The 14,753-nt window shown below is 38.6% G+C and overlaps 1 pseudogene; it reads left to right on the plus strand.

Annotated features, from left to right (window-relative positions):
• The first annotated feature begins 8,151 nt into the window (after nt 1-8,151).
• On the plus strand, nt 8,152-14,599 carry LOC133666456 (uncharacterized; annotated as a pseudogene).
• Nucleotides 14,600-14,753: the final 154 nt, after the last annotated feature.

Here is a 14,753-nt window from a genome sequence, read left to right on the forward strand (position 1 = left end):
AAAATATAAACAATAGCAATTTTAAATTTATTTTCTTTACAGTTGACTTTTTTGAGATATAAGAAATAATAATTAAAACGAAGACAAGTAAGTAAACGAATATTACAATGAATTTATAAGTAAACAAGTGTGAAAAGTAAATTACTTAACAAGATTACTAATAATAACAATTTATAATAAAAACTTATACTATTTTCAAAAAAAAAAAAAACAATTCTCGTTTGAACTCATTTTTATCAATCGATCTCAATCTCGATTTAAATCGCGCTCGAAACGTTGAATGCGATGTTTGAAAAAAATTTCTATCAATCTATCGAATCGAATCAAGTTACGTGTGCGTGGCATCTCCTATCGAATTTAAAAAACTTCCTCGGCGACAGGGCGATCAATCAAATTCGCTCTTTGAAAGTCTCTTTTTCCCATATATTTTCCCCACGCGTTCTCTTTCAAAGTATCAAGAATGATTAAACACAGGCATGCCCGCTTCCGACCTTCCATCTCTTCTCGCCATCCTGTTTCTTTTTTTCCTCTCGTCTCCTTTTCTCATCCCACAGCAAGTTGTCACGCTCACGGAAAACGGAGAAAGTAAAGGTCGTGAGCGATGAATCGCGACCCTGAAGACCCTGAGATGTACCCGTTCCCTTGAATCTCACCTTATCCCTAGAAAGCATCTTCCCCCTCCCCCCCTCTCTTTCTCTACCGCCGACTCCTCTTCCTCTTTGTCTCGATAGAAAACTAACAGCTTTCATCCAGAGGAAATTAATGCCTAGCATGTGAACACGATTCCTGGTATTTATGCAACTGCCTCCGCGCTTGGGAATCGAAACGCGGAACTTTTTACACTCGTGTGAAAAGTAAATTTTGGAAGAGAGTGGAAGATGAAATTTTTACTCTCGATCTGAAAATGTTCTTTTCCCTGAAATTGAAATTGAATTCGAAATTGGGAAAAAGAAAAGATTTTTTTTTTTTTTTTTTTTGCATTCGAGTGAAACGTTTTAATCTGGAAAAGTAGAATATGGAAGAATGGATCGATCGAAATTTTTCTTTTCCCCGAAATTAATATCGATTTATTATAATTTAATGTTATATTCGAATTGAAACGAATTCGAGATCGAGATATATTTTAGATAAAGATTTTGTGTTAAAGATTGGATGTAAGATATTATCGAAGATTATGTTACATCATTGAATAAAAATTGATATGAAGTCAATCGATAAACGATTTCACGGATGTGGGAGGAAGGAAGAAAGTTTTTTTTAATAAACTTTCTTTCTTCTCAATTTCTATATAGGGGAAGAAAATTAAGAAAGTTAATTACATCGAAATTGAATTGTAAATTATTATCAATATGAGTGATAATTAAATATAAAATCAAATAAAGGAATAATCTTATTTTGCTAGAAAGATTAATCAATTAATAAAGAAGATCGTTAATAATTATTAATCAAGTTGATTTTATATCAACTTATTATCAAAAATCATTTATCATAGAAAGAAAATCTCTCGAGCGATATTTGTATTTTCTCCAAACAAAATTTTTGAAATCTCCCCTCCACCTCACTCAAAAAAAAAATTCCGAAATTATTTATCGTTCAACGTTTGATACGAGACAAAGTTTGATTAAAAAATATTTTCTAAAACGAAGATTAAAAATCGAATTACAATTCGATGTTTTTCGAGATTTACATATATGATAAAACAGGCGCCGATTTTGGTGTTAATTCTTTTTTTTTTAAATTTATTTGAAAGAATAAAAAATGTCTAGATTATGATGTCAACGTCACTGAATTTCAAGATCATCAATCATTACTCATAATTATAACGTTTACTTGACTGCGCGTGGCTAATTGTTTTGACCCGTAACAAAATTTATCGCGCGAATGCACGAGGCATTTTTTTTTACTGAATTATTAAGATAAACACGATAAGATATAATTGGCAGAAAGGAGATTCGCGGAAAGCCAACGCTATGGATTCGTTTTAGAGGAGGATATATGCTTCCTATGATGGAAAAGAGGATGGCCGAGAGGGGGAAGAAAAGCATCTTGAAAATATTTTAAAGAGGGGGAGGATTGCAAAACTCGGCATCCCGTCGAATGTGGAGACGAGACTTTGCAAGAATTCGATTAAGAAAATCGGTTAACTTTCGACTCGTTGCAAATCGGAACGAGGAATTAATGAGATCTCTTTAATCAAATCAGAAACTTTTCCATATTTTTCTTACATTTGTTACTTACTTTTCACCTCTTTTTCCACGTGCAAATATAATATAGATATAAAACGTATTATACTCCCTTTTACGAATATAAATTGTATCGAATTATTTGGGAAAAAACAGATTCTTCTCGATCGATTCTTGCTCGTGTTGTTTGAAAAACAAAACTCGAAAATTTAAAAAAAAGAAAAACTGTATTTTATTACGATAACATACACAACATCGTACAAAAATATCCATATCTATATATATATATATTTCTCTATACGAAGAGAATCGTTATTTACAAGTAAATAAGAATGGTTACGCTCGATGTGTCATGTATGGCTATGTCCGGCGACATGGACGAACAGCACCAGAGTTCTTAAACTCTAAAGACCGAACAATAAAATCGTACGATAAAAACTTCTTACTTCTTAAATCTTTCATCAAAAAAAAAAAAAAAAAATCATTCGATCGATCGAAGTAATTCTCGCGAACAATGAACCTTCGAAATTCGTCTAAAAGTGAAAAAAAAAAGAAAGAAAGAAATAGAAGAACATTCCTCGTCTTCTTCTCTTTCTTCGTCGTTCCAAGCTCCATTCCTTTCGCAAGGAAGAGGACTTATTTCTATTTCTACGTTCCACCGCAGTCGCATCGTGGTGGTATTCCAATTCTTCCCTCGAGACGACGAGCTCAAAGACAAACAGACCTTCGATCCCCCTCTCCCTGCTCAGACTAACGAATTCGAACGAATTTCATGGTGTCGTAGGGAAAGATATTGGAAGGAAGGAGTGGGGGAGAGAGAGAGAGAGGGAGAGGAGGAGGAGTGGGGAGATAAGTTACTTGTAGCCGTGATGCTCGTCGCGGTGGGTTTGGACCTGTACCCAAACTTTCTCCCAAACGGGCTTCCATACCTTCTTCCACGCCGGTACCTGCACGTCCTTCCAAACAGGCACCCACTTGCTCTTCCACTCGTCCTTCCACACCTGCTTCTTCTGCGTCACCCAAATCTGTTTCTTCTCCGGCACCCAAACCTGCACCGACTCCTCCTTCCACACGAGCTTCTTGTCGGCCACCCACGCCTGCTTCTTCTCCGTCTTCCACACCTGCTTCCATTCGGCCTTCCACTCCAACTTCTTCTCGCTCACCCACACCTGCTTCTTCTCCGTCCTCCACACCTTCTTCCACACGGGCTTCCAGATCAGTTTCTTCTTCCAAAGGTCGTGGCTCGTGTACTGCCACCCGTGCTGATCCTTGCCCACGTACTGCTCACCGGGTATACCTATCTTCACCCATTCCGGGACCCAGATCTTCTTCCAATCGGGCACCTGGACCTCTTTCCACGCGGGAACCTGCACCTCCTTCCACACCGGTTTCCAAACCTTCTTCCACGCGGGGACCTGCACCTCCTTCCACACGGGCACCTGCACCTCCTTCCACACCGGCTTCTGCACCTTCTTCCAAACCGGCACCTTCACCTCCTTCCACGCGGGCACCTGAACCTCCTTCCACACCGGCACCTGCACCTTCTTCCACTCCTGCTTCCAAGCCAGCTTCTGCTCCGTTTTCCAGACCCGTTTCCACTCCGCTTTCCACGTCAGTTTCTTCTCCCATCTGCCCTGGGGGGCTTGAGGGGGCCCGTACGATTGGGCTGGTGGCCCGTACGACCCTCCACCTCCCCCGCTTCCCAACGATCCCCCGCCGCTCCCGTACCCTTGATCGCCTCCGATGGAGCCGTGGCCCGATGGGGCGCCGTAACTGGGGGATGGGGCGCCGTAGCTGGAGGACGGGGGTCCGTAGCTGGAGGACGGGGCGCCGTGGTCCAATGGGATACCATAACTGGGGGATGGGGCTCCGTAACTGGAGGACGGGGGTCCGTAGCTGGAGGATGGGGCGCCGTAGGAGGAGGATGGGGCGCCGTAGGAGGAGGATGGGGCCGATGGGGCGCCGTGAGAGGAGGATGAGGCCGATGGGGCGCCGTAGGAGGAGGAAGGAGCCGATGGAGCGCCGTAGCTGGAGGATGGGGCGCCGTAGCTGGAGGATGGGGCCGATGGGGCGCCGTGAGAGGAGGAAGGAGCCGATGGAGCGCCGTAGGAGGAGGATGGGGCGCCGTAGGAGGAGGATGGAGCCGAAGGGGCGCCGTAGGAGGGGGATGGGGGTTGCGGTGGCGGTGGAGCACCGTAGGAATCAGAGGGTACGTTGTAAGTGGATCCTATGGGAACTCCGTAAGAGGTTGCAGGCGGAGCGTATTGACTCGGGGGTGGGTTTAACGGCGCTCTGAAAAATTTGCATTGCGTATTATTATATCGAGGTGGAGAGAATTGAATCTGTATTTTACTGTCGTTTACTCACTCTTTTTTTATCCTTATCGGGTCTCCAAGAGCGGATACGAGAAAGAGGGAGCACAGGAATAACTGTAATAAAAGTGATTAGATTATATTAAGTCCAATTTACACGAAGATGGATAATTCCTGGCGGAAGAAAAGACAATGCGCGTATCGAGCAGAAATGCAAATGAGGCGAATGGTTAGACGTCTAGCCGATTCCACAGGTGGCTACCGTGTAATTAGCTGTAATACCTCCGGATTATCGATTCGATCTCTTGCATTGTAACTCAAATAGTTACACCTCGTACACGAGCATTATACTTGTAATTACTGGCTGATTTCAATCTATATTCCGCTCGACCTTCGCGGTTTATCATGCGAGAGTTCGAACAACCTTATTACCTATTATTTTCCAATTTAACAATTTCTCTTGGGAAAAGAGGAATTTGAAGGGGAACAATTTAAGCGCGCCTTAAGAGATCGCGGCGAATTGTAAAAATTCATAAAAATTCATACGGAAGATTTCAAGCGATGATCTTGATAGATTTAATGAGATACGTTTCTTGATCCAATTTCTCTTATTTCCATCTACGATTCGCACGAGATGATTCTTGCTTATTAAAAAATCGTATTTCCCCAATTCGAATTTATAATTAGTTTATGTATACGTTCGTGTATAATCATTGTTATTCGAATTTATTCGAAAAAAAAAAAAAAGAAAATAGAGGTCAAACGTGGAATCGAATATTATATTTTAAAGCAACGAATCTTTTTCTTGAGAAAGATTTGTTATCCCGCAATTTTTTCGCGAGAATTTAAAAAAAAGTTGATTGAAATCTTTCCAAGATCGATCCATCGAAAATCGATAAGAGAAAGAGAGAGAAGAAATTTATTTTACGACGAGCGACACATCTAATCTTTTTCTCGAAAAAATTTATTTGTTAAAAATCAAAGTATAAAATTAAAATCGGGTTAGCTTCACGAGCAGCTTCTCTTTTCAAGATCGATAAGAGAAAGAGAGAGAGAAAGAATGGCGAGAAGAAGATCGATTTACAGCCAAGACGGGTAACTTGTTCCGTTTGAAACGTCAAAAAGAAAATTCACGAATAATAGCAATAATAATAATAATAAAAATAATAATAATATATCTTGTCGGTCATTTTACGAGCATGTCTCTCAAAAAAATGAAAGTGTCCGCGTGCGAACTAACGAACTGAGTGTAAACAGGACTGAGAATGGGGTCAACGGTGGCCCCCCTTTTTCTCTCTCTCTCTCTTATCCTCTTTCCCCCCATTTCCATCATCAACGTAGAAACTGGAGGTCGATCGTGAAACTCGTGACCGTTCATTAGTCGGAAGAACGGAGGGGAAAGTGGGCTTCTTCCCAATTTCGTCTCCCAACCCCAATATATAAATTCTCTCATTTCTCGCCTCTTATTTCCGAGCCATTTCGGAGAACCGGTTTGCCACTGCGTTCCTCTTACGTCGTTTGTCAAGATCAAGGGGTAATAAACCCGTCTGTTGATCGATCTTCCATGGAAAGAAATGAAAAAAGTTTCGAAAAATCGATCGCCAAATTGGACCACGAACGATAATAATCTCGCACGATATTAGAGAACTTCAACTTGCTATCGATTGAAAGAAATTTTAATCTAATTTTGAAACTTTTTACATCCTTGGTTGACTGATTTAATAATTTCGATGGTACGTAAGAATGCCAATTTTCATCGAACGATCCAAATTCACGAAAGTATTAGGAATTAATAGAAAGTCAATGCGAAAGAAACGTGGCATTAAGTTAGAAAGGAAAAAGTGTGACATGTCCTCGAGGTCTCCGCTATATTCATACCGTTATTCATACGCGGAATGAATGGGCGGTCAAGTACGTAAGTATGAAGAAGCCACGGCAAATATTTACAAATATTTCAGGGGGATTAATATTTGAAGATCCCCGGTGTTCGGGAAACACGTTTCACGTGTCGTGATTTTTTCCACGGGAGAAAAAAAGTTGCGTTTCCGTTCGGTCAACTGGGAGGAAAGTGAACGAGTGAGTTTCCACGAGTTCCCGTCTCCAGTCTCCTCAGTTTCACGAGAGATGATCATTCGAGGCACGAGTACACACTGCTCGACTTTCCATTCTGAATATCTTCTAGGAGAAACAACTCTGAATTCAGTGACTCGAACGAGCCTCGAGCTGCTCCGCTCTACGTTACACGACGGAGAGGGTTAATTCGATACGCGACACACACACACGATATGAAAAAAAAAAAACACTTTGCGTAAATCGATACACGATTACGTTTCTTAGATACGAAATCTATTTTAAAAATCTGTAGCCAATTTCCATTTTCCATCCTCTGTCTCGTCCCTAATTTTTCTAATTTTAAAACTTCAAGTTTATAAACTTCGATAACCGTGTTATTACGAAACGATATATATTTTAAGTACTTTCACTTCCTTTTTCTTTTTTTTTAAACCACAACAACATTCGTATATATATATATATATAGACTTTTATCCTGTTACACGAGGCGTCCAAAAGGGTTTCACGGAGAGAGAGAGATTCCAGTAACTCCTTCGATCACTTCCCTCTCCCCCACGAGTTCGTTAACGATGAAAAGAAGATCACAGATTTTCTCGTTGCTTTTTTATTTTTTCCTTCTTCTTCACAGACGTACTTCACTCGTACTCGATTTACATGTACTCGAAGTCACGTGAGACTGCGATCGATGTAAAAGGGGAGGAAAAAAAAAGAAAAAAAAAGAAGAAAAATGGACACTGACCAGGCTGGACCGCATCTTCTCAAGTTGAAGGGGTGTCGTGTTCACCGAGCGAAAAAAAAGAAGAAGACGAAGAAGAGAAACGGCAAAGGCTGCCGCCTTTATACGTGTGTATGTATATATATATATATCTATATATTCTTTTTCGACCTTTTATTTTTACAATAATGTTACGGATCGTCACTCCTCTGACAAATTTCTCGTGTCTACCGTTCCTTTTATAGCGAACGTTCCCTCCGCCTAGGCGACTAGTCGCCCCTAGAACACAGAGAGAGAAACACATTTCGAGGAGGGGTATACACGTTGTTAGTTACGTTCTCGACGGCCATACGATGGCTCACATCTTGAACTTACCTGCGGAGAGGGGGGAGAGATCGTAACGGCCGTTATGATCGCCCGTCCACGAAGGTAAAAGGGGCATTTGGCGGCCCATCGCGCGGAGTCAGTTTTTTTTCTGTTTTCCTTCTTTCCTTCTTCCTCCTCTTCTTCTTCTTCTCCTTCGCACGCGCGGTTCGAACGCTGAGCCGTGAAGTTGGAACACCGTCGACCGATCGATAAAGGATACGTTGGTAGTAACGGAAAGTGTTACGATTCGATAGGAATTATATTAAACGTCGTCCGTTAAAGATGTCTTTTCGATTTTATAACGAAACGATAAATTTTACTAAAAGGAAAAGAAAGAAAAAGAAAGAGAAGGAATTTCGTAGAAAGAAATTCGGATCGGAGCTCGACTCGACGAGCGAAATGTAAATTAAGGAAGCGAGGGCGAGAAAAAAATGTTGAATGTACATTGAAAGAGAAAGAGAACGAGAAAGGCGATGTAAAATTTTGACCTATCTTGTAATGTTATTATTATTATTATTATTTTTTTTTGTGCAGGAAGGGACACGTGAAATCTCGATTCTTTCTTTGCGGAGGATCGCGGTACGTGTGCGCAGAATCGAGGAAGCGATACAGCGAAGGGAAGAGGCGAAATGTTACGTTAGGATTAATTAACGCTGTACGCGTTTTACAACTCAACTGCCGTGATAAAAGCCCGAATGCTGGTATTCAATCGCAAACAGGAAAGAAGAACGTGCATACGTGTATATGTACGTACGTACACTGCATTTGTTTGCTTTCACTAGGTAGAACGGTTAAAACGTTTTATGCAATCGTATTCCTCGCGTACACGTACCGTTTGAATACATCTTTGATTCGCGTGTAATCCCGGGAAAGCGGTGGAAGCATTCCACGCGTTACAAAACGACTCCCACTCGTTCCATTTTCATCCAATGTCATAACTTTCATCGATAACCTCCGATCGAGTATCCACGATCCGGAGCAAAGCGTTTTTCTTGCCTGAGGCCTGGATGGAGTAAATTATGCAAACATATATATATATACTAATTGATCGAACTCGACGCTAATTTACTTTATTATATATAGACAATTATCCAATCGATCTAAAAGATAGAAATTCGATCCTGTTGTTTTCCTGCTCTAATTTTTATTACCTTATTTGTATTATATTTTTATCATTTTTATTGAGTTTAATCTTTGTAAAGGGAAATTATTTTGTTATCGAATTCAGAGTCGATAAAATAATAATTTGTTGATTTATTATTTTTATTAATATTAATTTTTTTTCCCCGAAGGAAAGAATTTGGATGATATCGTCATTTTGTTGTCCAATCCAGAATAGGAAATAATCGCTCCCTAATACAAAATACTAATTTATTATTTTTATTAAGATTTATTAATAAATCGCTCCGTAATAAAATATTAATTTACTTTCATCAGGATTTTTTTTTCCTTTATAAAGGGAAAAATCTGGACAACGTGGTTATTTTGTTATCGAATCGAGAATAGGGAACGAAAGATTGCGCAATTGATGGTTGAAAGATTAGATCGAATGTGAGAGTTGGCAAGAATTCTCTTAGTAATCGGTGGTGCTCCGTATAAAATATTAATGACCCCCAGGAAGATCGGGAAAGCTCCACGGGCGTTGCGTAGCACGGAAACGAGGCTCGATAAACGGTGCGGTGAAACTGCACCTCGAACAGAAGAAGATAGGAGAATGGGCATCATAGAGAAAGAATGTAGAGTGTGTGTACTAACAGATCTTTGACCTTCCTCGCTTTCCAATTTTATTTTCGATCTTGATTCGCTCTCTTTTTTTTATCTATTTTTTTTTCCTTTCTTCGGATATTTTTAGATTCGACTCCTCGTCTCATTTTATTCCTATTTATGCAAATATTGTAATTTACATCTCCTGGAGAAGATCTAAATTAATTGAGAAAGATCCGGTCCGATTCGATCGAAAGATTATTTATTATAATTTACGAAAAATGTGTCCGTGACAAACAGGTCTCAGCTCTGAGTTAAGCGTTCCCAAGTGATTAATGGAACGGATTCCGGAGATCGACGTACGAAACTATTTCGATGAAAGCAATCGTTTAATTTTACGAACGTTCCCTGACCCACTAATGGATAGATTCTTCTTCTTCTTTCTCTTTGGCCGATTCTTTCGCAACTGCTTCTTCGAATTTTTTTTCTTTCTTCTTCTTCTTGTTCTTCTTCTTCCAAGAAACCCGTCACTGCCTTCTTTATTAAAAAACACATTTTTTCTTCTGCACATTTATCTTTTATCCTTTCTTATCTCACGCTCTTAGGTAAGCAAGAGATCATTACGGATAAAAACAAGTGTAACGGAACCTGCGTTTCCGTTTAACCAACTTGGAAGAACAGAAGAAGAAGAAGAAGAAGCTGGATCGAGCAGATTTTCATCTGTTCTAAAAAAAAAACACTCGCTTTCTTTCGATTCCATCCTATCGATTTGATACCTTTCACTACACCGTTTCCGCGATGCCGTTAGTACGACGCGGAAGTGACGCGTTCCATGACCCCTCGAATGCATAAAACATCGCGACGATACTATTTCCTTGCGCCTCCTATCGAGCATCGATGAATAATTTTAACTCCCCTCAACAGAGAGGATTGTTGATTAAACGGCGGGTGCTTTTGAGGCTGCTTAATCACTGTTAAGGATTTATTTCGATTTTTAAAAATGTTGGATTATTTTTCACTCGGAGAAAGAGCGATATATACGGAGAAGGAAAGAGAATTGACAGATTTTCGTGAATATTATTTCGAAAAGGGAGGACGAAAGTGTCGATCGCCTTGACCTTAAATAACAAGCGAGCAGGAGGGGGAGAGGTGCTCTCCACGGTCAGAAAAATTGCTGCGAAGAACGCGCATATGCCGATCATGCGGCTATCGATCTCGGCGAGAGTGAAAACGGGAAACGGTTTCTCGGTCTCGGTGAATCTACCATTGACCCTTGCCACCCGTCCTCGCTACCGTGAGAGATATATTTCCTCGCCTCTCCGCGGGTATTTTCATTATTTTTGAGTGAGTGAAAGTTCCGAGTTGCACGAAACTCTCCATTCATTCTTGATACACATTTAATCAAAAGATCTCCCACAATGTTTGATTGTAACACTGAGATCTTTAATTAAAACTATCCCCCTCCTCTTTTTTTCGATCATTTTGTATCACTCCTCTTCCTCCTCGACGGACAAAGAAATAGTGCACAAAGAATCGCTTATATATATCGTGCCTATATATTATTCTCTTTTTGGAATTCGAGGTAAACGAAGTGAAAACGAAGTCGAGCTATTTGGAAGAATGCTGAAAGTCGTTATTACGCCTCATGATCGGGTCACTTTGACTTTCTTTCAATTTAGGGTTGCAGCTGTCCGTCTTCTCCGCTCTTTTATATTCCAAAGGATAATGGCGGTTGCTTACTTTCACCGAGCGTGCACGATTGATGAGGAGGAGGAGGCACGAATCGAGGAGCACGAACGAAATCATCCTTCGAGCTAACCGCGGATAGTTTAGTTCGTCCCGAAACTAAAAAGGAGAAAATGTCTTCTACTTTTCTTTTCTCTTTTTTCTTTTCTCTTTCTTTCTCCTCTTTTTAGATATCGTATCATAATATAATAAGAATTTCTATTTTAGGTGGTAATAATTGACATAACCTTATTACGTTATGAAACGCGATAAAAAAAAAGAAAGAAAGAAAAAAAAGGAAGGATCGATGTCACATCATTACTTTCCAATTGTTTTCCATCGGTTATGCACTATTGAAAGTAAACACAAAGATGAATTACCATAAAGCGAATTTCACTTTTTTTATTGCCGTCCTCTCTAAAAAATACGCGCCCAATCTCCGTTAAAGATTCGCGAAAAATTTATCATTCGAGATCAAAAGCGTTTCTTCTTTCCTTTCCTCTCTTTCTTCTTCCACGGAATTCGTAATATATTCGTAATATATATCGAGGCGCGCACAATTTGTTGAATAATTAGTATTTATCCACGTCATCTTATGAAAAAGTTGGCGTCTTGTAAAATTGCTCGTTATCGTAAGTAAATACGTATATTATTTTTCCTTGTTCCAAGTTGGAAAATATCGTCGAATTTATGTAACAGAAGAAGGATCGATTAATCCCCTCGTTACGATCATACCAGCGTGTAATATTAACATTATTATTATTATTATTATTATTATTATAGATCTTTAAATTAGCATCGTGTTAAAAAAGAAAGGAAAAGGAAAAGAACAGAAGAAAGAAAGAAGCGAACGAAACACGTTTTATCTAACCGTGTCACCTTATGAAATTGCTCGTTACGATCGTGAGTATATGTACGATAATCATTGCTTTTCCTTGTTCCAAATTGGGAAATATGTGGAGTAACATTTACTCGATACGTCGAATTTATATAATAGAAGAGGGATCGATTAATCCCCTCGTTACGATCATACGATATAGCGCACAATATTACGAATTACCTTGTTATTATTATTATCGTAGATCTTTGATAAATTAGGATCGTATTAAAAAAAAAAAAAAAATAGAAGAAAGAAAGAAAGAAGGGAACGAAAGTGAGAAAGTGAAATTTAATTTAAACTCGCTTTTAACGGCTACGTAATGATTCAATAAAAATGATTCAATAAATAAGATCCTCTCTCTGCGAGTCTTTTTTTTTTTTTCTTTTCGTCGACGATAAAGGTGTAAGAAAAGATCGTTAAAAAAATTTATCAAGCTCTCAGAAATTGCGTTAAAACAAAATTACGAAAATATATATCTCTTCTTCGTGCAAATGGTAGTTGTACCATTTATCGTTTTGAGGAAGGAAGAACTTAAGGACTTATCGTTGTTACACCGCTGGGTAAAGTGTATACGCTTTCCTTCCCCCTATTTATGCGGCAATGATCGTACGAGGAAGATTAAGTTGGTATTCACACAAGGACGCTGTTTGTTACTCGATGCAAATTAGGTTAGAGCAATGAACCTGCAGAATTCAAATGCAATCCTTCGTTACCTTCAAACGCACAAGTAGGAAGTAACAGAATAAAAAAAGAGTGCATAATAATCGATGTATAAAAAAATATGTATATAAAAATAAAACGTATAAATACAACATGAAATAAAATAGAAAAAAAAATCAAATAATCGAACGAAATTAAATTACAGTTTTTTTAAATATAGGATTAAATAACAGTAAAAATATATACTCACAAAATTAAAAATGTGCCAGTTTCATTCATTAATCGAATCTGAATCCTGTGATTTACGTAAGAAGGATGAGATACGAATTGGACAATTTGCATTACGAATTGACGAGAAAGGTAGTAGTCTAAGAATCTATTCTATTTGGAAAAAAAAAATACAAAACGATTAAGAATAATTAATTTTTTCCGGTTCCTCATCTATTACCAGGAAGTTGTAACGAAATTAAAACGATTCCATTTTCTGCGGGCGATTCTGCTGGCAGTTTGTGCAATCGATCGATCGATCGCAAAAAGTCGTTGCACGCGCAGTAACGATGCGATACATCGTGTGGCTTTTCTTCGTTGTTCTTTGTCTTTCAAAAATTTTTTAAAAACAGAATATCGTCTCGTAATTCTTTCGCTCTCTTACACGTATAAATATATTTGGATCATTGATTATTGGATCAAAAAATCAAAATTTCAATCGATTCGAGCTTCGGAGAGAGAAGAGAAAGATATTAGAGAAAGTTGTCCGAAGTTTTTAACGTAAGAAAAACAGAACGATGGCCGAGATGAGAAGGGATAGGGAATGAAAGTAATATGCTCTTTCGTGTTCATTTAGATATTTCTCATTAAACGAGAGACGAGTGGAAAAGTAAAGTGTCTTCCGGGTTGGCGATCGCATCGTATAGCTTTGTTCCACGATTTCTATATCGATAAAGCGAGCCACCGCCGGTAATTCTGCCTTAAGATTCTTAAATGGTCATCAACGAGTAAAAAGAAAAAATATTCCCAGTGATACCTCCTTCCGCCTCTCTATTTCCTACGCGAAAATAGGAATAATATTCTTCTCTCGAGTATACATTAGATGTGCAAATAAGTTTCTTCCTCTTTTTTTCTACGATCATAACTTTTGACCGAATTCGAATTACTTCTCGTTCGTGGTGCCATCTGAAAGATCGTTCTTTTGTTTTTAAGAAAAGCCGTGATGAGCGCTCTAAGAGTTTCCTATGCAACAATTTCAAACAATATGGCGTGCGAGAAATATCGTTCGTGTCACTATTTATTTTTTGCGTTCCAGCTTAGGAAATCAGCTGTTGAAGCTGTTAAGATAGTTCGTGCGCGATTGAAAGAGAACGCTGTATCTTACAGATTATGCAAAGATTTGAAACCTTTGGAAATTTTAATTTGAAAGACGACGATTGGAAGACGTTCAACTGCACCGAGAAAGGTGATTTAGATGAATTGCTCGATGAAAATCCAACCCAGACGCAAGAAGAATTAGCAGAAAGATTAGGAATCACCAGACAAGCGGTGAATCATCCGACTGAAACAATTGGGTAATCTTATACTTGTTTTATGTAATAAAATCTTGAATTTGGAAAAAAAATTATATATATATGTATGTATGTATGTATATATATAAAATTGAAAAACATAGGTAAAAAGAGAAAATAAAATATCATTTTATTCGCGAATGAGAATAATGGAAGAATAATGGAATAAGTTATTTGTTGTATGTAGAAGAAATCGCCACAAATATTTCTTTCTTCGTCACTTTCTTCGTTCCTTTGGGGGCGTGTCTATGGAAATATACGATGCCAATCTGTTTCACGGCATTCGTCTGCGAGGATAAACTAACAGATCATTAAAATTCGCCGAAAATACACGACCGATGCTGTTTCGTGTTTTCGAGAATTCGATCGAATTGTTGATATACCCTCTTTACAAGCTTGCTCGAAAGAGTTTACAAATTCTATTCTTATTAATATTTAATCTTTTTAGAAATTATTTACATTTATGTAAATTTTTTTTTTTATTTCATCAAATCGTTATCTCTGTTTAATCGATATATTCGAAACAAGGATAGATAAATAGACAGATATTTCGTTAACGTGATGGAGGAGTATATC

Source organism: Apis cerana, linkage group LG7, assembly GCF_029169275.1.
Source record: "Apis cerana isolate GH-2021 linkage group LG7, AcerK_1.0, whole genome shotgun sequence".
NCBI classification, from domain to species: domain Eukaryota; kingdom Metazoa; phylum Arthropoda; class Insecta; order Hymenoptera; family Apidae; genus Apis; species Apis cerana.